This window comes from Haematobia irritans, chromosome 2 (assembly GCF_050003625.1).
Source record: "Haematobia irritans isolate KBUSLIRL chromosome 2, ASM5000362v1, whole genome shotgun sequence".
NCBI classification, from domain to species: domain Eukaryota; kingdom Metazoa; phylum Arthropoda; class Insecta; order Diptera; family Muscidae; genus Haematobia; species Haematobia irritans.
In genome coordinates, this window is record NC_134398.1 from 168876901 (window position 1) to 168904740 (window position 27840).

Genomic DNA, 27840 nt, shown 5'->3' on the forward strand with positions numbered 1-27840 from the left:
GGAAATCGTGATTTATGATTTTGTAGAGTCCAACAAAATATCAAGTAGAAAAAATGCCACTCACAATAAAAAAACGACAAAAATACTAAAAATGTTTATGACAAAAATTCGTTTCTTTTTTATTGCTATTTTACAAGTAAAATTTGTAAAGAATTGGCTAAAGTCTTTGGTTTTATTTTTTATTTGGCTGATCGCCTTTTCGTCTTAGAGAGTAGTTTCGTTTTAGGAGGTAACATGAAACTCTTTTCTTGTCGAACCTTTTACAGACAGGTCAATAAACTGATTGCATTTTTCGGTTGTTAGTTATTTGTACTTGCAAAAATTGTATTTCTCCTTTTCAACCACCATGAGATGAGATATTAATCTTTTGGTATAGATAGACATGAATAGTCTCAATTTTTTGAGATGCATTGCTTACTGGAAGATATATCGTTGGGGGGTATAATATATTTTTTTTTTTTGTTTTGCTATAAAGTCTCGATGCTTACACCAATTGAGAAATACATTCAATAAGAATTTACAACTGCAAAAAAATAAGGATATATTTTTTTTATTTAAACAAACTACTCCTTATCACATAGATTTTGGTAAAATATTGCAAAATATTTAAAAGTAATAACACCGAAAGAGCAAAAGTGGCTTTCTACAAATAGTGTCACCAAAAAATCCTTCCTGAACATACTTCAGCATCATCATCATACTAGAGAAGTACAACATATCTTTTTCTGAATTCTAAATTTAAATATGACAATTATGTGAGGCATATATCGAACTTACATTTGTTTATTTGTCATTATATTTCCCCTTATTCAGGCGCTGATATGATCGGATCCTGCAGTATTCTGCATAGTTTTTTTTATCATAGTTGTTGCATTTCAATAGGGTTCATAATGCACTTCTGCTATCCACGAATATGTGGATGTTATACGGCCTTGTCTTAATTTTTAATAATTTAACACATACCGCAAGAGGTCCTCATGTTCCAGGACATTTTTCTGGCGTCAAGAATTCCTGCATTTATAGTCATGTCAGCTATACGAACGTAGGTTGCAGCTGCTTCCGCTGGTACTTCCATCGTTTCACTGATATCCTTTGATGATTCGTCATGCTTCGTATTTGCGTCCATTGCTTCCTTCAATTTATAGCCGCCGACCTTGTTATTATTTGAACTTCCAGTATAGTTTTCAAAGCTCTTGTTGAAGTGGTTCTCATTGCACCGGTTATGCCAAGGCAATAACATTGCTGAAAGTATTTTTCTGCTCCTTGTGCCTAAATTGGGGAGATGAAGCATATAGATTTACTAAATTCGTGTCTTCCACAAACTTGAACTTTGTCTGACACTAAAGACATTTTTGCAATTTTAAACTCTAATTTTTTCTATCAAAATTTGCAGTTTTTTTAATAAGTGATTAAAAAAATAATTATGTCTAATAAATTTTCTTGAAATTGCTTACTTTTGTGAAATCGGCATGACATAAGTTAAAATTTTTAAAGTTAACCTGGTGTCGGTATTCGAGAAGTTAAGTTCTAAAATAGGTCTACATGACGGCTGTATTATACATGGGCCTACATGAGCCACACTGAAAAAAATATTGTAGTGAGGCCAAAGTCCTTACAATACGAATGCGTTTTTGGCTTGGTATAGAATACGCATTTCACTGATAGAAAGTTTTTTTCCTTGCCCGAAAGACGATGAAGTTTTCTATAAAGTCGTTTTTTCCTTATAATTAAGTGACTCAAATTAAAAATGGGTATCTTAAAATGAAAGAAAATTCTGTTTGGCTAAAAAATCTTCAAAATTAAAGAAATTGTCTTTAAATTTGTTTTGTCTTTTTGCATCTTAACAACAATGCAAAAAAGCGTTTAAAAATAGGAGACTTTTTCAACATTTAATTTTAAAAGACGATTTTTACTTGAGACATAGCATAATTTCTACTTGAAGTGGAGTCTGAATTTGAAAATTTATATTGCCGTTAACACGTTTTTAAAGGATTTCAATTGCACATGAAGAAAAAACGAATAAATTAAAATTTGCTGCCTAGGATCAAGTACGCAAAACATACATTTAAAAGAGAATTCTGTCTTAAAAGTATCCTTAGTTCAATTCTCCGCTTCTTTGACTCGGAATCAATAGCAAAAATCATTAGTGTAAAAATAAAATCTTTGGAACCGCGGGAGCCACCGTGGTTAGCATGCCCGCCTTGCATACAAAAGGTCGTGGGTTCGATTCCTGCTTCGACCGAACACCAAAAGTTTTTCAGCGGTGGATTATCCTACCTCGTGACATTTCTGAGGGTTACAAAGCTTCTCAAAGTGGTTACACTGCAATGTGAAACGCCGTTCGGACTCGGCTATAAAAAGGATGTCCCTTGTCATTGAGCTTAACATAGATTGGGCAGAACTCAGTGATAAGAGAGAAGTTCACCAATGTGGTATCACAATGGACTGATACATCGGGCTGCCACCTAACCTAACCTTGGAACCGGGCATGCTTTTTTTTCAGTGCACGTTCTTCACGATTCCAAATTGTTTGAGAATTGCTGCAGAAAAAAAAAAGAAAATTAATGAACGTAACATTAATTCAGATATAAGCAAACATTTTTAAAAATGAAAAAGGCGACTTTGAACTCTCAAATTCAAGGCCAATATTTCCACATTTTATAGGAAATTTTTAGTATGACTCAACTTTAACCGAAAGTAAGTCCTGAAAGGCTTATACAAAAATATTAACGAAATAGTGTTCAAATTTCATAAATCCTTTAAATATGAACATGACAATGTCATAGTAGAATTCATTGACTAGATTAATGCGTTGATATTGGGCGATGCCTTGAAAAGTGTTAACATTTTAACACCATATTGATAATGAAGACAATAATTCCTTTGTAAATTCACCGCTAAAGTGACAAGAAATTGCATATTTCTTAGGCTACGACAAAACTCAACTAGCGCATACATAAATACACATCTTACAAACATACGAAACAAGCAAAAATTTTGTTGGAAAAAATGTCACTAAACCGGAATTTCGCAAGCGCCCGTTAAAAACTTGCCATAATTTTCCATAATTATGGTGACAACTTAAGTGACGTTAAGTAAGGCACAAGCATTTAGATGGGACAGACGATAATAAAACAATAAATTAAATAAAACAGGAAAAACTATTTATAGTACAAACGTTTTTTTTTTTTGTAATTTAATTAAAAACGTGATTTAGATCTTTTTTGTAAAGTTATAGTTCTCCAAAATGATTTAGAAAGGTTTTCTTTTTTCGTGCCCGCCTAGGAGATACTCTAATAGTCTTTAAGGTCGTCATTAAAGTGTAGTGTTCTTTACATATTTAGTTTCGTTGGTATTGTATTTTTCCCAGATTTTAATAAACACTTTTCTTGCTAACACAAACGTCCATTAGTGTAATAGTGTAATAATATGATGGTCTAAATTCAAAATGACTGACACTTGCTGAAATTGTTTCACGTTTTTTTTTCTATTACAATAGTTTATACTTTTCTTTAAAGCATCTTAGGTTAAAAACAATTTCCAACTATTCTCAAGTGTCCAAATAAAATAATTTTTAACTCAAGAAAACGGTCAAGCTAAAATCGCAATACAAATTGATTTTTTTACATTTAGTTCACGATTGGACTAGTCATAACAAAAATATCAAAAATAGCACAAAAAAAACAGTTTTAAGTGAAAAGGTAACCCACCCACTTGGCACGACATAAATGCCCTATAAGTTGTGAGTTTTTCCTCGTTTTTTTTTTTACTTCCTTGGTTTTATTTCCAACTACAGTTGTAAAAAGGAAATTTTGTGGCTTTTCCTATTATTATTTTTTAGTTTACTCCTTGATTTACCCTGAAAGTCTTGATTTCAACTGCATGCTTTGGTCTTACAGCTTTGACACAAAACATTCAATTGTGATCTGTAAGGGTATCATATTTAAAATATTGCAACAATGTTTCAAGACAGCTTAAAAGAACCAACAAAACAACATTGGCTATGGTTAATGTTTCCCTTTGTTATAATTGTTATTAATATGGTAAGATATTTACAATATCCCCACAGCTAAGACTAGGGCACAGTGGGAAATTCTAAGGCAATAGACTAACTTAATTTTAAGACAAAAACATTTTAGAAACAAAATGATTTTAAGCTGCCAAAATTTTGTATAAAGCGTTTTTGTCCCTTTCGCTTCTATTGTGATATTAGCTACCAGTGTTGCCAATATTTGGGATTATTCCCCAAATTGGGGAATTTTGTTCGTGTATGGGGTGAAATTTTTGAGTTTGAAACTTGATGTTTTGGTGAGGAATTTCCATAAATTTGGGTTTTTTAGTGGCGATTCTTCGAAATCGGTTCAGTATAATAAATCAGGGTTACATGAAATTCTTTTTATTTCTAGATTTCAAATCTTCAAAATTTAAAAAAAAATGAAACTTTACTCCCCTTAATTCCACACCATATAATAGGGAGTATAATGAGCATTTGGACTAGAAGCGGACAAAGGTTTTCATTTTTGGGGGCCCGTGCTTTTATTAATTTTTACTCAGTTTGGTTAAGATATTTATCGAAAATTAACATTTCGTGAGGACGGGTGTCTAAATGTTGTTCGGCAGCAGTGTTCCTCACTGATTTCGACAATATATCCCATAAATATAGATATGGTGTTCTCCTTCATATGAATCTACCACCCAATTTTATTACTTAAATATTTAGAAGTAAACTATCGTTCATAAATACGTGGTAATCGAACAGCCATTTTAATTTCTCGAGCGTTTGGAAGACGATCACCGCTCTCCTGGGTTAGTGTTTCAATTTCTTGGTCTTGTTCCAGTCTGCAAGTTTGTATGACGAAAAATTTAACATTTTTTTAATTATTACAGATTTTCCGCAGCAGAGCCTATTTTTTATGTGTTTTCTTAAAAACTTGTTTATAATTCATTGAGAATTTTTGTGAGGAATTTTAATTGAAATAAAATACAGGGAACACTGTGAGCCACCGTGGTGCAATGGTTAGCATGCCCGCCTTGCATACACAAGGTTCCATTCCTGCTTCGACCGAACACCAAAAAGTTTTTCAGCGGTGGATTATCCCACCTAAGTAATGCTGGTGACATTTCTGAGGGTTTTAAAAGCTTCTCTAAGTAGTTGCACTGCAATGTGGAACGCCGTTCGGACTCGGCTATAAAAACGAGGTCCCTTGTCATTGAGCATAACATGGAATCGGGCAGCAGTCAGTGATAAGAGAGAAGTTCACCAATGTGGTATAACAATGGACTGAATAGTCTAAGTGAGTCTGATACATCGGGCTGCCACCTTACCTAACCTAACACTCTGAGCTATAATTGAGTTTGAGCCACCGTGGTTCAATAGTTAGCATGCCCACCTTATATTCAAGGGATTATGGGTTCAATCCCAATGTTCAATGCCAAGAAAAAAATTTCACCAAAATGTTTCCAATTAAAGTCTTAATTGAGTTTTAAAAAATATTCAATTAAAAATTGAATTGATTCAATAAATTTTTTAATTGAAACAAAAATCAAAAAATTAACAATATCAATTAATTTTTTAATTGGATCAATTACTTATTTAATTAACTCCCAATTAATTTTTTAATTGATACTATCATTTCTGAGATTGAAGACATTTCAATTAAAAAATTAATTGGATCAATTAATTTCGTGATTGAATCAAAAAATTTTTGTGTGTGCAGAACACCGTTCGGAATAGCCTATAAAAAGGGGCAGTACTGAATGAATAGTCTTATGGTGTTTTCTTTTCTTGTAAAAAATGCGCACCTTTTTTGCATTTTGCCCGGAAAATTTGCTTTTTAGGTTCTTTTCTAAAAAAACAGGCAAAAGTGCGAAAAGGCTTCGAATGCTGTTGTGAAAATAGTTAGTGCCACACAGAGAGGCAAATTGCGGACTTTTTCAGCACTGCCGACAAACGAGAGTGCTGCGATTGCAATGTTTGCTCTTTTGAATTCTTTTCTGTCACCTGGAATGATAGCATTTTTTTAGGTTGCTGGCAACATTTTAAAACTGTGCATTCTGTACAGACAAAATGAAGGCAAAGCATTTTTTTCTGAAAAGAAAACACCATTAGTGAAGCTGCAATATCGGCTTGCTACTATATCTAACCTAATCTAGTTATAATATATTTGTGAATTTGTATGCAATGAGCATTCGGAGACACACTTTCAAGTTTATCCATTAAGACAATCGACATCGTTAAATCGACTTAGATAATTAAAATCTAAGTCGATTTAACGATATCCGTCTATCTAAGTGTAGCACGGAAGCTTTTATTAACCGATTGTCTTCAAATTTCGAAAATATTAATATTGTGTGAGTCTCGCAAATTGTGCTAAGTATCAACCAAATCGGTTATAATTTAGATATATCGTCCTATCTCGAGAAACATGTTTTTTAACCAATCTTATTCAAATTCGGAACATACTGGTTTTTATTGTGTTTATTAATCATGCAAAATATCGGTCATCACGGTGTTTTTTATATACAAAAATTGCAAAATTTCACTCCATGTTACTTTAAAATTTTCACAGAAAAACATTATGGCTAATTTTACATCACACCGTTATTTAGACATCATTACAATAAAAACAATATAGGTATAGCAGTAATAATGGTGTAATATAAAAATAGATTGTAATATAAAATAAAATAAAATAAAATAAAATAAAATAAAATAAAATAAAATAAAAATAAAATGAAATAAAATAAAATAAAATAAAATAAAATAAAATAAAATAAAATAAAATACAATACAATACAATTCAATAAAATAAAATAAATTAAACTGGAATAAAATTTATTTATTTAAGTCAATGGAAACACAAAGTTCATTACAGACTAAGCAATTACAAGGCATATTTTTTCTATAAAAATAAAATAAAAAACTAAACTTAACAAAGTTGTAACAAATTTTATTTTCCTTGTCACCCACTGTGTTCTACTATCGATAACATTGTGTCACGTAAATGTTTACACAAATATGCAGACATGATAATTATTTATAAACCGAACAAAGCCTTTTGCGTAGAAATGCTTAAATATGAAATATTAAAAAATATCGGACTTGCTTTTAAAATCAACAACAATGTTTTGTTAAGTAAACACCCTACAATGTTGCAAAATGGTGACATTTATTTGATGTGGCAGAAATAAGATAAATAGAGTCAATTTAATTTATGTGCATTTGAAATGACGATGGTCTATAAACGTTTATTTTATGACACAGTAAACTAATGCAAGATCTAGTAGTCATGCGACTATACTTATAAAAACATTGATCTGTTCAGTGGCTAAATGATGAGCCCTTAAAATAAAGACGAATACTCGATTTGTGAAAATAATATGATGGGATTTTATTTAAAGATGCTACGCCTTTGATTCTGACTTTTTTAATTAAAAAAGATACCTTCTATAGAGGTATCCATAACCTACACTCAAAGAAAAGTTTATTGAAATTCAAAGATGTCCACATTTACTAAATTATTTTGACTAATTCCGAGAAAAAAAAAATAAATTGAGGAAGCAATCTAACTCTAAATCTTGGTTTAGCAAAATTAAAATTGGTATATAAACCTCATTAAACAAAATTTCCATTTTCTTTTTGGGATATATTGATAAAATTACGATACAATCTAGGTTAGGTTAAAGTGGCAGCCCGATTAAGTTTCAGGCTCACTTAGACCATTCAGTCCATTGTGATACCACATTTAACCCTCTAATGCCCCAATTTTTTGGCCAGCTGATTAAATATTTAATGTTAACGACACAAAATCAAGAAAACTAAAAAGAAAATTGTATACGGTAAAATTCAGTATATGCTGCAAAGCCTCTTGAACAGTATCAACTAAGTTGTCTTTTTAATTTACCCATTTTTCTTGTCTTAAGTTGTGTTTTACTAAAAGCTTCCTTATTTAATAAAGCCCGCCTAAAGGCGGGATTGGGCTTTAGAGGGTTAACTAAAAGTACATACTACATACTGGCACTTCTAGTTTTAACCACTGAACCTTCTCTATTATTTTCTTTTGTTGAACCAATCAGATTGTTCTAAAAACATTAACAGACTGCTTACGTAAACGTTTTCCAGGTCCGCCAGTAATCTAAAGCTATATGCCCCTAAAATTCGCTTACGCCTTACACAAAATGCAGGACACTCACACAAGAGGTGTTTAATTGGTTCCTTTTCCTCCGCATCATGACAGCATCATAAAGTAGTCATTATACTTCGCACCAATAGTTTTTGCAAATTCACCTAACGATAAAATCTAACTGAAAAGTGAACCAAACATTGCTCTAAAGCCATTTTGTTTATTTTAGTTCATGGAAATTAGTATGTTAAAATTAAAATATGAGAAAGTTTCCTCGATTATAATAATAATTAAAATTTCGGTTAAATAAACTAATAAATGGGGAAAATTATACACAAATGAAGTATAAATATTTACTTAATTCGTATTTCCCACCAAATAGCTCAGATTTTTATACTCTCCACCCCCATCCTTTGTCATTCCGTTTGTAACACATCGAAATATTGCACTAAGACCCCATAAAGTATATATATATATATATATATATATATATATATATATATATATATATATATATATATATATATATATATATATATATATATATATATATATATATATATATATATATAAATAAATATATATATATATATATATATATATATATATATATATATATATATATATATATATATATATATATATATATATATATATATATATATATATTATATATATATATATATATATATATATATATATATATATATATATATATATATATATATATATATATATATATATATATATATATATATATATATATATATAAATAAATAAATAAATAAATATATATATATATATATATATATATATATATATATATATATATATATATATATATATATATATATATATATATATATATATATATATATATATATATATATATTCTGGGTAGTGGTGAAATTCTGAGTCCATCTAAGCATGTCCGTCCGTCTGTTGAAATCACGCTAATATATATCTATATATATATATATATATATATATATATATATATATATATATATATATATATATATATATATATATATATATATATATATATATATATATATATATATATATATATATATATATATATATATATATATATATATATGTATATATATATATATATATATATATATATATATATATATATATATATATATATATATATATATATATATATATATATATATATATATATATATATATATATATATATATATATATATATATATATTCTGGGTAGTGGTGAAATTCTGAGTCCATCTAAGCATGTCCGTCCGTCTCTTGAAATCACGCTAACTTCCGAACGATAAAAGCTATCGACTGGAAACTTGGCACAAGTATTTGCTATTGAGGGAGGTCCGACGGTATTGCAAATGGGTCATGTCGGTTCACTATTACGTATAGCCCCCAAATAAACGGACCCCCAGTTTTGGCTTGTGGAGCCTCTAGGAGAAGCATGTTTCATCCGATCTGGCTGAAAATTGGTATATGATCTCTAACAACCATGCAAAAATTGGTCCATATCGGTCCATAATTATATATAGCCCCCATATAAACCGATCACCAGATTTGACCTCCGGAGCCTCTTGGAGGAGCAACATTAATCCGATCCGGTTGAAATTTGGTACGAGGTGTTAGTATATGGTCTCTACCAACCATGCAAAAATTGTTCCATATCGGTCCATAATTATATATAGCCCCCATATAAACCGATCCCCAGATTTGACCTCCGGATCCTCTTGGAGTAGCAAAATTCATCGGTTGAAATTTGGTACATTGCGCCAACACCCATGCAAAAATTGGTCCATATCGGTCTATAGTTATATATATAGCCAATCGCCAATCACACAAAAATTGGTCCATATCGCCATAAATAATCTACCAAAATTTTATTTCTATAGAAAATTTTATCAAAATTTTATTATTATAGAAAATATAATCAAAATTTTATTTCTATAGAAAATTTTGTCAAAATTTTATTTTTATAGAAAATTTTTGTCAAAATTTTATTTCTATAGAAAATTTTGTATATGAAATTATATATATGGTATATGGCCGCTAACAGCAATGCAAAAATTGGTCCATATCGATCTATAGATATATATAGCCGATCGTCAATCACACAAAAATTGGTCCATATCGCCAAAAATAATCTACCAGAATTTTATTTCTATAGAAGATTTTATCAAAATTTTATTATTATAGAAAATTTTGTAAAAATTTTGTTTCTATAGAAAATTTTGTCAAAATTTTATGTCAATAGAAAATTTTTTCAAAATTTTATTTCTAAGAAAATGTTGTCAAAATTTTATTTCTATTGAAAATTTTGTCAAAATTTTATTTCTATTGAAAATTTTGTCAAAATTTTATTTCTATTGAAAATTTTGTCAAAATTTTATTTCTATTGAAAATTTTGTCAAAATTTTATTTCTATAAACAATTTTTTCAAAATTTTATTTCTATACAAAATGTTTTCAGAATTTTATTTCTATAGAAAATGTTGAAAAAATTGTATTTCTATAGAAAATTTTCTCAAAATTTTATTTAAACTGAAAGTAATTCGATTGTGGATGACAGTCTTTTGTAGAAGTTTCTATGCAATCCATGGTGGAGGGTACATAAGATTCGGCCTGGGCGAACTTACGGCCGTATATACTTGTGTTTTTTTTTTTTGTTAATTTGTAAATGTTACTATAAATGCGCATAGAATCTTAAAATTTGTAATGACACGTTTGCTATTGTAAGCTCAAAATTTTTCCTTAAAACGACGAAATTTTGTTTAAAACTAAAAAAACTAATTATGTCTAATAAAATTTCTTTAATTCGTCGTTAAGTTAAAATTTTTAAAAATTAACTGACATTGTTTTTCCTGGAGTTTCCACTTTTTTTTAGTGTATCCACACTCAAAACAAATTTATTTGAATTCAAATAATTTGGTATTGGTTCCGAAGCCTAAGATGATACTTCTTTAAAATAAAGGCATTTTTATGGAGCTATCTACCATAACATCTAAGCTCTATAAATTTAAAACTAGTTTATCGAGTATTATTTTTCTTTTTGCGATATATGAACAAAGGTATTCAAAGGTATATAAATGTCACTCTAAATATTAGAACAGATACTTCACTGCAAAAAATGTTTACCAAATTCCACAAAAAACTTAACACCAAAGATGCAAAATCCTAAAAATAAGTATTAGCCTATTTTAAATACATTTTTTTATCTCAAATCAGAAAAATAAATATCTCAGTTAATTCAAAGATTATTTCCTTAAATAGAGTTAATTTAATTTATGTGCATTTGAAATGACGATGGTCCTCAAAATAAATATTATCCTATTTTAAATACTTTTTTATTTCAAATCCAAAAAATCAATATCTCAGTTTATTCAAAGGTTATTTCCTTAAATCAAAAATGTTTTTCTATACTTTAAAAAAAATCTTTAAGTTACATTTTCTTCATTAATAAGTTAACCATTCTTTTAAGTAGCTCACTCTCGATTTGTTTGCATGAAAAATTCTCATGGGAAAAACCTTGTTCCTTCTGCAAAGAATTTGTACCAAAATCATGTAATAAATGGTAACATCTTTAGATCAACGTCATCTAATCACTGTCTAATAAATCCAATTAATTGTAATCAACTGGAGAGAGTAGAGCCTCTTAGTGCTGGTGATAAATGTTAGTGGATTAATTTACTTCTAGGATAGCTATGATTTTTTTTTTACAAAATATGAATTTCAAAGAAACCTACAGTTTAGTTGCTGGCTATTTAAATGATATTTAATTACTTATCTTGGGACGCTGTGGTCTTCACTTTACATCACCTTAGCCATACATTTCATGGATTCCCTCGAGAAAAAACAACACATTTTTTTTTTTGTTTGTAGTTTCAAGATGCATGTCCTTGTAGCCCAGTTGAGAAATGCTGTTGGGCTCATTTAACCCGTTTCATTATAGTTTATTTTTAATATCAATATTGGCATTTAACTTGTCATATACATATTTTTGGAGCGTTAAATGCTGTCAGAGATGCAACACCGACAGCAAGCACCACCGCCAACACCACATACACACAAGAGTTCAATTTTCATTTCCAGTATCCTGCTGTGTTTCTCATATTATTTTACTTGCTTTGTTTTGCTTTAGCTATGGAATCTCTTAGCACAGATATTTTCATATTGTGGCGATTGTCGGAGGATGTTCGAATGAAGTGAAGGAAAGTAGCTTTCGGCATGGTCTTCCTTTATATTGGTATGGCGACAATGAAATACTTTGTCGTCATTTCATTTCAAGTAGCAGTTGTCTGTAGGCCCATAAGGTTGAATGTAAATATTTATTGTCAGTGTTGCGTTTCTTTTTGTTATTATTTTGTTTTTGTTTATTTGGCCTGTCGTTGTTTGTATAACATCCCTAGTCAATATTTAATGTGTCTGTATTTTAGTTTTTAATGTTTATGTCTTTATCGAATAATGTTTTGTTTGTTTTTGGGATTTTTCCCTTTCATGTATATCAGAGGATGGTTGCATGTAATATTACAAATTATAAAAATATAAATGAGAAACAACTAAAGTCGGGAGATATCGACTGTATTGTTTCCTATATCACTGACCCCACAGTGACGATTACGACACTCAAAAAAGGTAGTTATGGGTTCGCAGGATTTGAACCTTCTTTTACGGATCGTAGTATTAAAGTGGCAGCCCGATTTATTTTCAGGTTCACTTAGACTATTCAGTCCATTGTGATAGGTTAGGTTAAATTGGCAGTAATATTTAGACCAACGTCATTTAACTATTAGTTGGTATTCAAATATGCCCCTTCTTCAAAATAAGGATAATTTTATACCGACATCATAACATTTTCGAAACATACATACATAATAAAGAAAATTGAATTCGCAAAACGCAAAATTTTCTTCAGTCGCTAGTTTCCGAACCACAATGATATATAATACGAAATTTTTATGGATATGCGTTCTTATGGATATGCGTTTTGCGAATTCGTAAACCAGAACATGGGGATAAAAATAAATGTTTTTTGCAAACAATTAGGAACATTTTAAATCGTTTTAATGATTGACTTTTTCTGTGTAGGTATACAAAAGTCAAAAATCTACTTTTCGACCAATCGACTGTTTGTTAAAAAGAAAACTCGGTTAAGGTTCTGTTGGGTATAGGAGCAGCCCGATCAGGGCCACTTAGACTATTTAGTCCATTATGACAATGTTGAACTTCTCTCTTATCACACTCAGAAAAAAGTGACCCCTTCTTTAAGTTAAAATGAACTCATTGTGAAGAAAGTTGAACTTCGTATAGCGCCAAAGATATTTTTATTTCTTTGAACGATATGATTTTCGTAGAAATTAGGTAGAACGCATTCCATATATTAGTTAACATTTTCCTATATTTATGTACCACTATACTAAAGAAAGGAAAAATTTAACTGAATTGAATTCATATATGGAATGATTTTATTGAACTTTTTTCATTCATTTGGTCAAATCTTACATATTTTTGGTAAACCTATTACTTCAAAATTAGAACTGCTTACCTTTGTTTAAAATACAATTTTATGTATTTATATAAGCAATTTTTTCTTCAATAAAATACATGTTTTATTAATATATTAAATATATTTATTTAGAATCAACAGAATCGACTGGCCTTGAAATATTAAAATACATTTTTTCTTCTTCTAGTACCTTTCACTTTGAATAAGTTGCTGCCTAGCAATTTTGTCCACCTTTCACAATTTCAATACCTACAAATATAAACAAAAAATCCTAAACCAATTTTTTCACAAAAGGTTAGCGTCACTGAATATTACCTGATAATTGAAGATTCCAAAATGAAGTCGAATGAAGGGTTGTTATTCTGCTGGTGTTTTCTTTTTTTATAAACCAATTTTCAAAAAACGAAAATTTTTCTCACTAATTTAAAATAACAAATATTTGATATATTTTATTTGTTTTTTTATTATATTATTTTACTATATTATTTTTTAACAATTTCTCCGTATACCATAACAACACGATTCCAACTAAAAAACAACCCACGCGCAAACATATCGATTACATCGATGACAGGTATCGATTACAGGTAGATAAAAGAAATGTGGGAAATTTTCCTATATTCTAACAAGTGTGTTTCCTTAAGTTTTGAAAGGATTGAATACTTCTTAGTACGAATGAACTAAAATATTTTTCTATGCCAAGTGTTATTCGTATGTATGATAAGCTTTCTATAATAAAGGAAGTCAGAATTATCAATTTATAAGAAATTTTACTAAATTTGAGGAAACTTGGTTTTAGTTCGGTTTTTGTTTATTTTTACAAATGCTTTCTTATCAGTGAATAAAATTTTCTTTTTCAGTAGTAAATTATTATACCCAGCAAAGAAAACAGTATTAGTAAAATTCCATGCCTTATTCTAGTTAATGAACTATTCCTAACTGCTTTCAGTTTAGGATTTTTTTACTGAAACAAGTAAATTCTATTATTTCACACAAAAATTTAACTGAATGGAAATAAAATGGGTAAACTAAATTGATGAACATTTTTTCCTTTAGTTTCGAAGACACTTTTTTCTGGCACTCCTAATGATGTTCTTTGTTTTAACTACCCAGGTAGTTCTTTTAATTGAATTTTTTATAACTTGGTTTTTTCATACTTTTAATGGGCAATTTTAACTTTTTTTGCTTCAAATAGGTTAAAAACAGAGTAAGAATTCATAAAATGGTACAAATCATTTAAATTTTGTCGATAAAAATGCTAAATCCAATCTGAATAAATTGTGAATTTTTGAAAATATTTGAGGTTAAACGTTCCCGACAAGCGTTAGAATGCATTAAAAATTATAAAAAAAAAACAAATTATAAAAATTATTTTTTTTTTTTGACAAAATATCACAGAATTTTTTAATTTACATCCAAAACATTGAATTCGGATCACACCTAAAGAAGTGATGCAAATTCAGTGCAACGGCTGTTGAAATGGAGGACTTTCATCCTATGACAAGCCCATGTTAAATTCATCGTTTCTCCGTCAATTTTGCACCACTTCCGGATCCAAAAAGAACATTATCATTACTTTTTGGCGACGCTTGTTTTGCTGGGTAGCTCAATGACAAGGGACCTCTTTTTTATAGCCGTGTCCGAACGGCGTTCGACACTTAGAGAAGCTTTGAAACACTTAAAAACTTCACCAGCTGAAAAACTTTTTGGTGTTTGGTCGAAACTAGGTTTGAACCCACGACCCTTTGTATGCAAGACGGACACGCTAACCGTTGCACCACGGTGGCTCCAAAAAAAATCTAAGTCAACTGCTTGTAATCCTCAAATTCGCCTAATCAATTTTGTTTTATTTGTTTTTTTGATCGGGTCAAGTCGAATAATCGACTAATGAATTTTAGCGACAAAAACGAAAACTCGTTTTTGACTTTCACGAGAAATCCGGTGAAAAGCTTGTTATGTTTACTACTCCCCAAAAAATGTTTCAATAATTTAACAAAATAACTTATTCAAAATTGGAATGGAATTATTTATAAAGGGTCGAAAATTGTTGAAGGTAAGGACATTTATAAATCTCGACAATCCCTGGTAACATTTTCTGATTTTTTGAAATATCTGGCATCTAGTATATATATTACCGTATATATACGATGTTTTTGAATTTTTATATATATATTCCAATGGACATCAAATTTAAAATAAAGCATCCCTAAAACCATGTCCCATTCAATTCATTTGATCATTTCATGTAGCCTCTGTAGTAACCACAACTATTCATAATTTATTTTTATGGGTGTTTTTGTCTCTTCCTGCCGTCGGTGTGTTTCTGCGATCTTTGTCGATCATTCAGAATCATCCGTCTAGTCATTGTCATCCCTTTCTCATCTACGCAATACCTATAAATATGCAAGATGGCGTTTCTTTTGTGATAGTTTTTTTTTTTTTGCTGCTCATTATTACGAACAACTAAAGCGGCAAATATCGGACGGTAGACGCAGATGAGAATGACAACTAACCACAATGATTATGGTCAGAGTTCCAACAAAAAAAGACATTATCAACTTAGCCATCACCACTAATACTGTCAAAGCTGTAAACATCTTCATTTTTAGCACACTGAAAACAACAGAATAGCATATGAACACACATACAATTTTACTCGAACTTGTATGATTCAATGGGATAAATAAGATAGCAGGTATGGGAATAGCCACTAGCTTCAAACTAAAATGCGAAGTGTATGTGTGAAATTATTTCAAAAGCACTTGGGTGAGAGTCTCACCGCGAGTGGGATATTCTCGAAAGCTAGATTACTTAAATACAGGGAAATTATGTATGCCTTTTAATGCCCAATATAAAAACGGATCCCTCTTGGATTCAAAGAGTGACTAAATCACTTCTAGGCTCTTATCAACTCAACATTTGGTTTTGCTTCTTTTTTGTCTATCGGTATATATTTTAAATAGTAATGCATATTATGAAACCTTTTTTCTATGTAACAGAAAAGTATTGCATTTTATCCTTAACCCTAACATTATTTGCACTATTACTAAACACACAGCTCTGTTTACTTCTCATTACGCGAATGTTAACTCACATTCTACCAATCGTAGCTGCATCGATCACACATTAACCAATATCACCACCAACACTGTCCACCATCTTTGCAGTCAAACAATAAAAGTGTAAAAATATACAACTATGAAATGCAAACATGGCGTTTCCCAGACGACCACACCACAATTCACATTAAGCCTTTGAAGTCCAGAGACGCAGCAGTTTTTATTGTTGTTTTTTGGCAAACAGAAGATTTCTGTAGATGGTTTCAAGTGTCTCTTGTGTCCTTGAAACAAATTGTTGTCGTCATAATTTTTCATATAGGTTCGCTTTAAGCATTCCATATTAAAGATGGTGTTGCTGTTACGATGTAGACGATGGAAGTTGAAAAGAATGAAAAATACAAATAAATTCCTTTTGTGGAATATGTTTAAAATACACTCCATAACAGATTTAACCTTCTTGTAATACCTAAGAGTAATTTGTCAAAAAATAAATCCATGAAAGTAAAAGCGTTGGTGGAGAAAATTAAAATGTTGAAACAAAAGACTTAAGCAACAAACATGACTTTGGGAAAGGTGTTTTATAAGTGAACGCATTTTTTGTTTTGATGGGCTTTTTTGAATTCATTTTTTTAGGAAAGGAATTATTATTATGAAGCCATATTTTCCTTCATTATTTATTTAGAAAAAGTCGTTAATCATCTTTGTTCAATTATCACATTCAATGTCAATAAGCGGCAAGACAAAAAATATTCACTTAACATTCATTAAGAAGCATGTCCTAAGCCCTATTTTGATTAATAGTCTTCTAGTCATCTTAACATATTCTCAATAATTGTGATGCTATAGAAAAGGAAAAATGGGGTAAGAACATAAGGTGTTCCCACTATGTATAGATACTCAAGTCCTAATCGGTCTGAGGAATAAAGCAAAAATTTTGCCATATTCGGTGTATTCGAATAATGCACAGGGAAAAATTCTGACGCAATAACATAAAATGTACATAATATTATGGTCATGTTTCTTATACAAAAACAAGTAAGGAAAGTCTAAAGTCGGGCGGTGCCGACTATATTATACCCTGCACCACTTTGTAGATCTAAATTTTCGATACCATATCACATCCATCAAATGTGTTGGATGCTATATATAAAGGTTTGTCCCAAATAGATACATTTAAATATCACTCGATCTGGACAGAATTTGATAGACTTCTACAAAATCTATAGACTCAAAATTTAAGTCGGCTAATGCACTAGGGTGGAACACAATGTTAGTAAAAAAAATATGGGAAACGTTTAAATCTGAAGCAATTTTAAGGAAATTTCGAAAAAGTTTTTTTATGATTTATCGCTCGATATATATGTATTAGAAGTTTAGGAAAATTAGAGTCATTTTTACAACTTTTCGACTAAGCAGTGGCGATTTTACAAGGAAAATGTTGGTATTTTGACCATTTTTGTCGAAATCGGAAAAACATATACATGGGAGCTATATCTAAATCTGATCCGATTTCAACCAAATTTGGCTCGCATAGCAACAATGCTGATTCTACTCCCTGTGCACAATTTCAACTAAATCGGAGTTAAAAATTGGCCTCTGTGGTCATATGAGTGTAAATCGGGCGAAAGCTATATATGGGAGCTATATCTAAATCTGAACTGATTTCAACCAAATTTGGCTCGCATAGCAACAATGCTAATTCTACTCCCTTCGCAAAATTTCAACTAAATCGGAGTTAAAAATTGGCCTCTGTGGTCATATGAGTGTAAATCGGGCGAAAGCTATATATGGGAGCTATATCTAAATCTGAACCGATTTCAACCAAAGTTGGCACGCATAGCTACAATGCTAATTCTACTCCCTGTGCAAAATGTCAACTAAATCGGAGAAAAAATTGGCCTCTGTGGTCATATGAGTGTAAATGGGCCGAAAGCTATATATTGGAGCTATATCTAAATCTGAACCGATTTCAACCAAATTTGGCACGCATAGCTACAATGCTAATTATACTCCCTGTGCAAAATTCCAACTAAATCGGAGCAAAAAATTGTCCTCTGTGGTCATATGAGTGTAAATCGGGCGAAAGCTATATATGGGAGCTATATCTAAATCTGAACCGATTTCAACCAAAGTTGGCACGCATAGCTACAATGCTAATTCTACTCCCTGTGCAAAATTTCAACCAAATTGGGGTAAAACTCTGGCTTCTGGGACCGTATTAGTCCATATCGGGCGAAAGATATATATGGGAGCTATATCTAAATCTGAACCGATTTCAATAAAATTTGGAACACTTGACTATAGTACTAGTTGTTCATCTTGTGCAAAATTTTAAGCAAATTAGGGTAAAACTCTGGCTTCTGGGGCCATATAAGTGCATATCGGGCGAAATATATATATGGGAGCTATATCTAAATCTGAACCGATTTCTTCCAAAATCAATAGGGATCTATTCTGAGCCAAAACACATACTTGTGCCAAATTTGAAGTCGATTGGATTAAAACTGCGACCTAGACTTTGATTACAAAAATGTGTTCACGGACAGACGGACATCGCTATATCGACTCAAGAGCCCACCCTGAGCATTTTTGCCAAAGACACCATGTGTCTATCTCGTCTCCTTCTGGGTGTTGCAAACATATGCACTAACGTATAATACCCTGTTCCGCAGGGTATAAAAATATTTATAATAATTTGTAATAATATTACTTTAATGTCTTCAATTAATATTAGGAACTGAGAGTAAAACTAGCATTCCAACTAAAAGTGTTATATTCAGTTCAAATCGTAAAGCCATGGACGACATTCTCATCGATATTTTAACCCTCAACTGTTCCGAACCCATTCAGACATGTGAGGCCAAAGATTTCATGTCCTTAAAATACAAACGCGAATTTTGCTTAGCATAGAAAACACATCTGATATATAGTTTTGTTTTTTTTTTTTTCAATGTCCAAAAGTCGATAAACTTTTCAATGAAGTCGTTTTGTCCACAGAAAAAAATATCACTAAAATTTTTCCAATTAAAATCTTAATTGAGTTTTAAAAAATATTCAATTAAAAATTTAATTGATTCAACAAATTTTCTAATTGAAACAAAAATCAATCACAAAAATTTATAGTTTCAATAATTTTTTTAATTGGATCAATTAATTTTTTAATTGATACTATCATTTCTATTATTGAAGACATTTCAATTAAAAAATTAATTGGATCAATTAATTTCATGATTGAATCAGAAAAAAAATTTTTGTGTGTCCTTATAATTAAGTGATTCGACTTGAAAATGGGTATCCTAACATGAAATAAAATTTTGTTTTACTTAGGTCAACTGGGCTTTAATAATTTTGAAAAAATCTTCAAAATTAATAAAAACGTCTTTAAATTTGTTTACTTTTTGCATCCTGACTACAAATCAAAAAAGCGTTTAAATGTAGGAGTTCACCACTGTGGTATCACAATGGACTGAATAGTCTAAGTGAGCCTGATACATTGGGCTGCCACATAACCTAACCTAACCTACCTAACCTAAATGTAGGAGATGTTTTTTACTTGAAACATAGCATAATTTCTACTTGTAGAGTCTGAATTTGGATATTTTGGTTGTCGTTGTTACGTTTTTAATGGACATCAATAGCACATGTAGAAAAAAGCTGAAGAAATGAATCAATTAAAATATGTTTCCCACAACCAAGTACGCAAAACTAAAATTTGAAAGAGAATTGTGTCTTAAGTTTATAATTACTTGAATTACGATTCTTTGGCTCGGAATCAATTTTTATACCCTGTAAAGTTTAGGAAATGGAAATGCATAAAAAGTCGTATATACATACATATGAATTTCTATGAAGTTAAAAATACACCTGTCTCTGGAAAAGAATTCTTGGCTGTACATTAAAAGTAAGGACTTGAAAACTTCCAAATTTTGTGATTGAGAAACTTAAACTTGAAACTCAGGATCTGGTATCCGATAGGGCTATGCTACTAAATTAGTTGCATTATTATGGATTTTCTCGATCCACTCTCGAATCGTTATCAATTTATTCTGTATTACTGTAGATCTTTCTCTATCTTTTCTCTATAGGTCAAATATTCAATGTTTACACCAACGCACTTGTAGATATTATTTCCCTGCCCTCAACATTGCACTTCTTCTCCATTGTTGTTCTCCTGAGTATCAGCACTAACGCCACAATTGGTGCAATTACGCTTACATATATTCATAATGACATATTTAGAAGCTTTTTCCGGGTTGACATTCAAACCTCTGGCCTTAACCCAGTCAATTATTATTCTTAAAACTCAAAATGTCGTTTGGATATATTATAATATATTTAATATCAAATTGAAATAGATCTCTCGTGTATGTATGGTATATATATCATCCGATTTTAACATGAGTGACTGATTCGGCCAATAATGTGAAAATATGAGTAAATAAATTTTCAATTCTCCAAGCAATCCCAATGCAGCCTACTTTTTGCACTCCTCCACCCATTTGCTACATTATTTTGGGATCTTCATTGACCCCAAGGTATTAAATATATGTTTCCTACATATCGCTGTTATTTATGTTAAAATAAACGATTGCCATAATTCTTCTGGTGATCAAAATATCTCAAAAGTTCAGATCGTAACAGTAAAAACCTAAGAAGTGAGCATACAAAAGCAACAAAGCCTCTAAAACCAATTTGTTCTACCAAACTGGCCTGTCAATAAAGAACACCAACAACAAATGAATTTAACCAACAAAAAAGGCAATTTCACTGAACCATGAACAAATACACACATTAATAAGGACTGCAATCAAATTGAAAAATTTATGGCTGTTATTCAGTTACATTTCATTTGCTGGCTAAAATTGATTTTCTCCATGTCCAACTATTGGCTGTATTTCTCAAAAAAAAAAAAAAAAAAAAAAAACACGAAAAAAGAAATTATATTGTAAAAGTCCAGTTTTTATTATTGATTTTCTTTCTCTTTACCTGTTAACTAAAATGAAGGTAGTTACAATGTGGATTATGATGAGATTTACTTTGTTCTGGAGCATTCTGAATAAGTATATTTTTAATGGATTTTCAACATTTTTATTATTTAAGATGTAATGTAACTGATCGTTCATCATAAATTTTCAAAAAAAAACTAGTGTATACGGCCGTAAGTTCGGCCAGGCCCAATCTTATGTACCCTCCAACATGGATTGCATAGAAACTTGTACTAAATACTATCATCCACAATCGAATTACTTGGGCTGCGGTAACACTTGCCGATGGCAAGGTATCTTAAAACTTCTTTACACCGTCTTCTCAATTGTAAGTTAGTCCATACGGGGTATATATTAAACAAAAAAGGCCGATTAAATTCGTATATAATTCAATGTTACAACATTTTCTATAGAAATAAAATTTTGACAAAATTTTCTATACCAATAAAATGTTGACAAACTTTTCTATAGAAATAAAATCTTGACAAAAATTAATAAATGACAAAAAAATAAAATCTTGCCAAAATTTTCAATAGTAATAAAATTTTGACTAAATTTTCGTTAGAAATAACATTTTGGTAGATTATTTTTGGGGATCGGCTATATATAACTATAGACCGATATGGACCAATTTTGGCATGGTTGTTAGCGGCCATGTAATAGCGCAATGTACTAAATTTCACCACGTACCAAATTTCAACCGGATCGGATGAATTTTGCTCATCCATGAGGCTCCGGAGGTCAAATCTGGGGATCGGTTTATATGGGGGCTATATATAATTATGGACCGATGGGGACCAATTTTTGCATGGTTGTTAGAGACCATATACTAACACCATGTACCAAATTTCAGCCGGATCGGATGAAATTTCCTTCTCTTAGAGGCTCCGCAAGTAAAATATGGGGATCGGTTTATATGGGGGCTGCATATAATTATGGACCGATATAGACCAATTTTTGCATGGTTATTAGAGACCATATACTAACACCATGTACCAAATTTCAACCGGATCGGAAAAAGTTTGCTCCTCCACGAGGCCCTGCAAGCCAAATGGTTTATATGGGGGCTATACGTAAAAGTCGTCCGATATAGCCCGTTTGCAATACCATCCAACCTACATCAACAACAACTACTTGTGCCAAGTTTCAAGTCGATAGCTTGTTTCGTTCGGAAGTTAGCGTGATTTCAACAGACGGACGGACGGACGGACATGCTTAGATCGACTCAGAATTTCACCAAGACCCAGAATATATATACATTATGGGGTCTTAGAGCAATATTTCGATGTGTTACAATCGGAATGACAAAGTTAATAAAACCCCCAACCTATGGTGGAGGGTAAAAAAAAACATACACACACACAAAATAAATGAATAATTTGAATTTAAAATAGAGCTTTTGCCTGAACCAAGAACCTGCCAGTCATGTTTGCTTTAGTTTAGATTAGGTATATTGGCAGCCCGCTTTTTAGGCTCGCACGGACGAGCACTTAATCTGACAAATTTTCAACAATAATTAAATGCCGTTCTATTGTAGAAAACCTTCTGAAACAGTTTAAGGCTACATGGAGTTTCGCAAAACTTGGGAAATGGGATAATTTCTCAAATTTATTTCGAACTTTCAACTTATACTTTATACATTTGAATATTTGGGCTTTATACACACAACGAAACAATAATTTCTAGACAAACAAAATTCTCCTTTCTTAGAAAGGAGGGAAGTACTTGTTATCGAGTCCACATAAGACAGGTTTCCCTTTTGACTTCGTGTAAACAAATAAAAGTATAAAATATTTTTTTTTAATACTTTATGGCCAAATTTTTTTTGTTATATTTAAAAGTTATGTGCATTTTTTTTCTTTAAAATATGATACGGAAAGATTGATTTTATTTAGAAACGATTTTATTTAGACAAATAACGTTTTCTTTAGACAATTAAAGTTTTTTGGTAAAAGCAAACAAAAATGGTAAGAGACAGTTGTTGCATTGTTTGAGAAAAAACGGGTTTATGGAAATGGACTTCTGATTCATTATATTGTCTTTGTTATACATAAAGTGATCATACTGAAATTTTGGCATAGATTACATTTTTATCTCCAAAACGCTTTCGAAGATGGCAATATAAACCTTTCCACCGATTTTTTTGGTTCCATTATTACAAGGCCTTCATCGTGTAATGTCTTATTAATATGATTAAGCGATTGCGTAGTAGTGTGACAATATAAGATGTACTCTTGGATAGATGGTTAAATCCAGCAGGAGGTGGTGATAGTCCTATTAACGCTACTCTTTCTCGCTATTGATATTACCATGTTTATCATCAAAAGGCTTCAGTCGCTAGCATTATTATGTTTTACTTGCCACTGAAAACTGAATGCGTGCATTTAAAAAAATATTTTTTTTCAACTCAAAACAAAAACAACGATGAGGCCAATTGAAAATGGCTGTATTTGTATTATTCCAATGTTGTTTGGTGGCTGCCGTTTGACCGCCAACACCGTCTCTGATTCTCGCCAACTTCAATCCATTTATATTTTTACACACTGTATATTGTGGCTTAAGCGTCAAAAATGTAAAGGTAATCATTTGTAATTTTCTAACATTCTTGAGATTGGTTGCTTGGATGCTTAGTTGTTTTTCAGTGGTTGCAGCAAAGGCAAAACAACTTGACCGGCCTAAACAATAGTACTGGTAAAATGCGTGCTAATATTCTAGCAAAGATATCCTTGGGGGTTTTTAACTATTATTTATTTGGTTTTTCTCTTTTTCTCATTCATTCTTACATAAGTCAACACAATGCATCGGAGATGGTGTCATCTTTGCCAATATATACATTTTTCTTGGTCTAGGTTTAACGGGAAATAAAGATGTTCATTTCAAATGACACTTTAACATAAGAAGATATATATATTTTTTTCTTATTGAGTTTTCTTTTGGCTTAGTGTAATTGTCAATTGTTAGTAAAAAATTAAATAAAACAGCTGACAATTATTGAACCAATTTGGAAATAATCTTAAAATTACACGACGTGAGGCGAAAATATTTTAATATAATTTTCTAAGAATCCAACAATTTTAAATAATATTATTTTATTGCAATACAATACAGTTATTTGACATTTATAACATTTATTTATAAAGATGAATATGTTTGATGTGACACTACACTCATCAAAATGTCCGTAGTTACACTAACGCTAAACTTAACTTATATTTATTGCAAAAAAAATATTAATTCAATTTTATTATTTTTTTCAAAATTTTCCAGAGTCCAAAGAAAATTTCCATTTTTTTTAAGTAGGCCTCACACATTTTATGAACTAAACGTGGGTATAAAGTTTAATGACAGAACATATAAAATCAATATGAACTAAAGCAATAGAACCTTTTCGCTCATTTAAAATGGTAATGATTTGGCGCCAATGATTTTGTTATTTACTTTTAGATAATTTTTATACTCTCCACCATAGGATGGGGGTATATTAACTTTGTCATTCCGTTTGTAGCACATCGAAATATTGCTCTAAGAACCCATAAAGTATATATATTCTGGGTCGTGGTGAAATTCTGAGTCGATCTGAGCATGTCCGTCCGTCTGTTGAAATCACGCTAACTTCCGAATGAAACAAGCTATCGACTTGAAACTTGGCACAAGTAGTTGTTATTGATATAGGTCGGATGGAATTGCAAATGGGCCATATCGGTCCACTTTTACGTATAGCCCCCATATAAACGGACCCCCAAATTTGGCTTGCGGGGATTCTAAGAGAAGCAAATTTCATCTGATCCGGCTGAAATTTGGTACATGGTGTAGGTATATGGTCTCTAACAACTATCCAAAAATTGGTCCACATTGGTCAATAATTATATATATCCCCCATATAAACCGATCCCCCAAATTTGGCTTGCGGGGACTCTACGAGAAGCAAATTTTATCCGATCCGGCTGAAATTTGGTACATGGTGATAATATATGGCCTCAAATACCCATGCAAAAATTTGTCGAAATAGGTCCATAATTATATATAGCCCCCACATAAACCGATGCCCAGATTTGACCTCCGGAGCCCCTTGGAAGACCAAAATTCGTCTGATTCAGTTTAAATTTGGTACGTGGTGTTAATATATGGCCTCAAATGCCCATGTAAAAATTGGTTGAAATCGGTTCATAATTATATATAGCCCCCACATAAACTGATCCCCAGATTTGACCTCCGGAGCCCCTTTGAAGAGCAAAATTCATCTGATCCGGTTCGGATCCATGCAGGAATTGGTTCATATCAGTCCATAATTAAATATAGCCCCCATATAAACCGATCCCCAGATTTGACCTCCGGTGCCTTTTGGAGAAGCAAAATTCATCCGATATGGTTGAAATTTGGTACGTGGTTGTAGTATATGATATTTAGCAGCCATGCCAAAAGTGGTCCATATCAGTCAATAATCGTATAGTGCCCCCATATAAACCGATCCCGAGATTTGGTTTTGGAGTCTCTTGGAGGAGAAAATTTCATTCGAGTCAGTTGAAATTTGTTACATTGTGCTAATATATGGCCGTTAACAACCATGCCTAACAAGGTCCATATCGGTCTATAGTTATATATAGCCCTCAGATAAATCGATCCCCAATCACAAAAAATTGGTCCATAACAAGTTCATAATTTATATATAGCCCCCATGTAAGCGACCCCCATATTTCAATTCTGGCTCTCTACCACGTATTGACTAACTCACAAAAACGAAGAAGTTTTAATATACCACAACTCAAGTAATTCGTTATGGGTGACAGTCTTTCGTAGAAGTCTCTACGCAATCCATGGTGGAGGGTACATAAGGTTCGCCCTGGCCGAAGTTATGGCCGTATATACTTGCTTCTTCTATTAGAGGGTGAGTTGTAGTTAAAAAATATACCAGGGCATTACATTGTCCTGGTTTCAACAACGCATTTCTGGAAATCTCAAAATGCACAGAAAAAAATTCACGAAAATTTCCCCAATTAAAGTCGTAATTGAGTTTTAAAAAATGTTCAAATAAAAATTTTAATTGATTTAACAAATTTTTTAATTGAAACAAAAATCAATCACAAATGTTAATAGTATTAATTATTTTTTTAATTAGATCAATCAATTTTTTAATTGACTTTCAATTAATTTTTTAATTTTTAAAAATTGACATTTCAATTAAAAAATTAATTGGATCAATTAATTTTGTAATTGAATCAGAAAAAGTTTTTTTTTTTTGTGAGTGAAGTATAATTTAGTTCAATTTCGCACAACGTAGTAGTTCATTCTTGCTATAAAACAATTTACTTTTTTTCTGTGTTTGCCAACATTCTGTTCTCTTTTTATGCTACATAATTTTTTTTGTAATTTCTTCAATGAAAAAAATGTAATATTTTCCATTTATATATATATTTTCCAAAATAATACAATTTATTCCAAAAAGCTAGATTTCAGACATTGGATAAGGCTTCATGCCTGAGATAAACATCTTTTCCCATATTAACAAAAAAAAACCCAAAACAGCTGTTTCTTATTGTAGTTTCAGTATTTTGTTTTCTTTTTTTTGTATTTTATAACATGAAACTTATCTTAAATTGACTACCATTTTGAGTCATTTATTTGAGTAATTTTTCTGTAATTTTTTTTATAAAAATATTATCTTTTAGAAAGTGGCTTGTGCTTTAAATGTTTTATTGACTCTTAGTTTGAAAGCGATTTTTTTATTTATTTTCTTACTTAAATACTTTAGTTGGCAATGCAAAAATCTATTGTTGTCAGTGTCACAGTATGAGTCAACACTAAGTCATAGCGAACCTGGCAGCAACTTGGCATGCCGGCATATATGCATGTTTTATTATATGTTTAGCTATGTCCATTAACCTGCCTGTGTTTATTTTTCTTTCTAAGATATTTTCATAGTGATAAACCATTTATGGTAGTTTATTGAAAGCAAAAGCTATGCTTTTTCCTAGAGATTTTGTTTTGCATTTGCATGTGGTGTAATGGGTTGTATGTTGGTAGAGGTTATTTTAGATATTCGCAAGTAACGCCCCAAAAAGAGCAGTATTTTCTATTCATAATGGAAAAAATCTGATCCGATTTTGCTAAAATCACTTACCCCATTGTAATTGTATTTTTATATTCAAGCTCTATTCTTCGTTTGAG

General features: G+C 31.0%; 1 protein-coding gene across 1 annotated transcript in view; it reads left to right on the forward strand.

Annotated features, from left to right (window-relative positions):
* ft (cadherin-related tumor suppressor fat) overlaps positions 1 to 27840 on the forward strand; it is a 516929-nt gene that overhangs the window by 379612 nt on the left and 109477 nt on the right. The window lies entirely within an intron of this gene.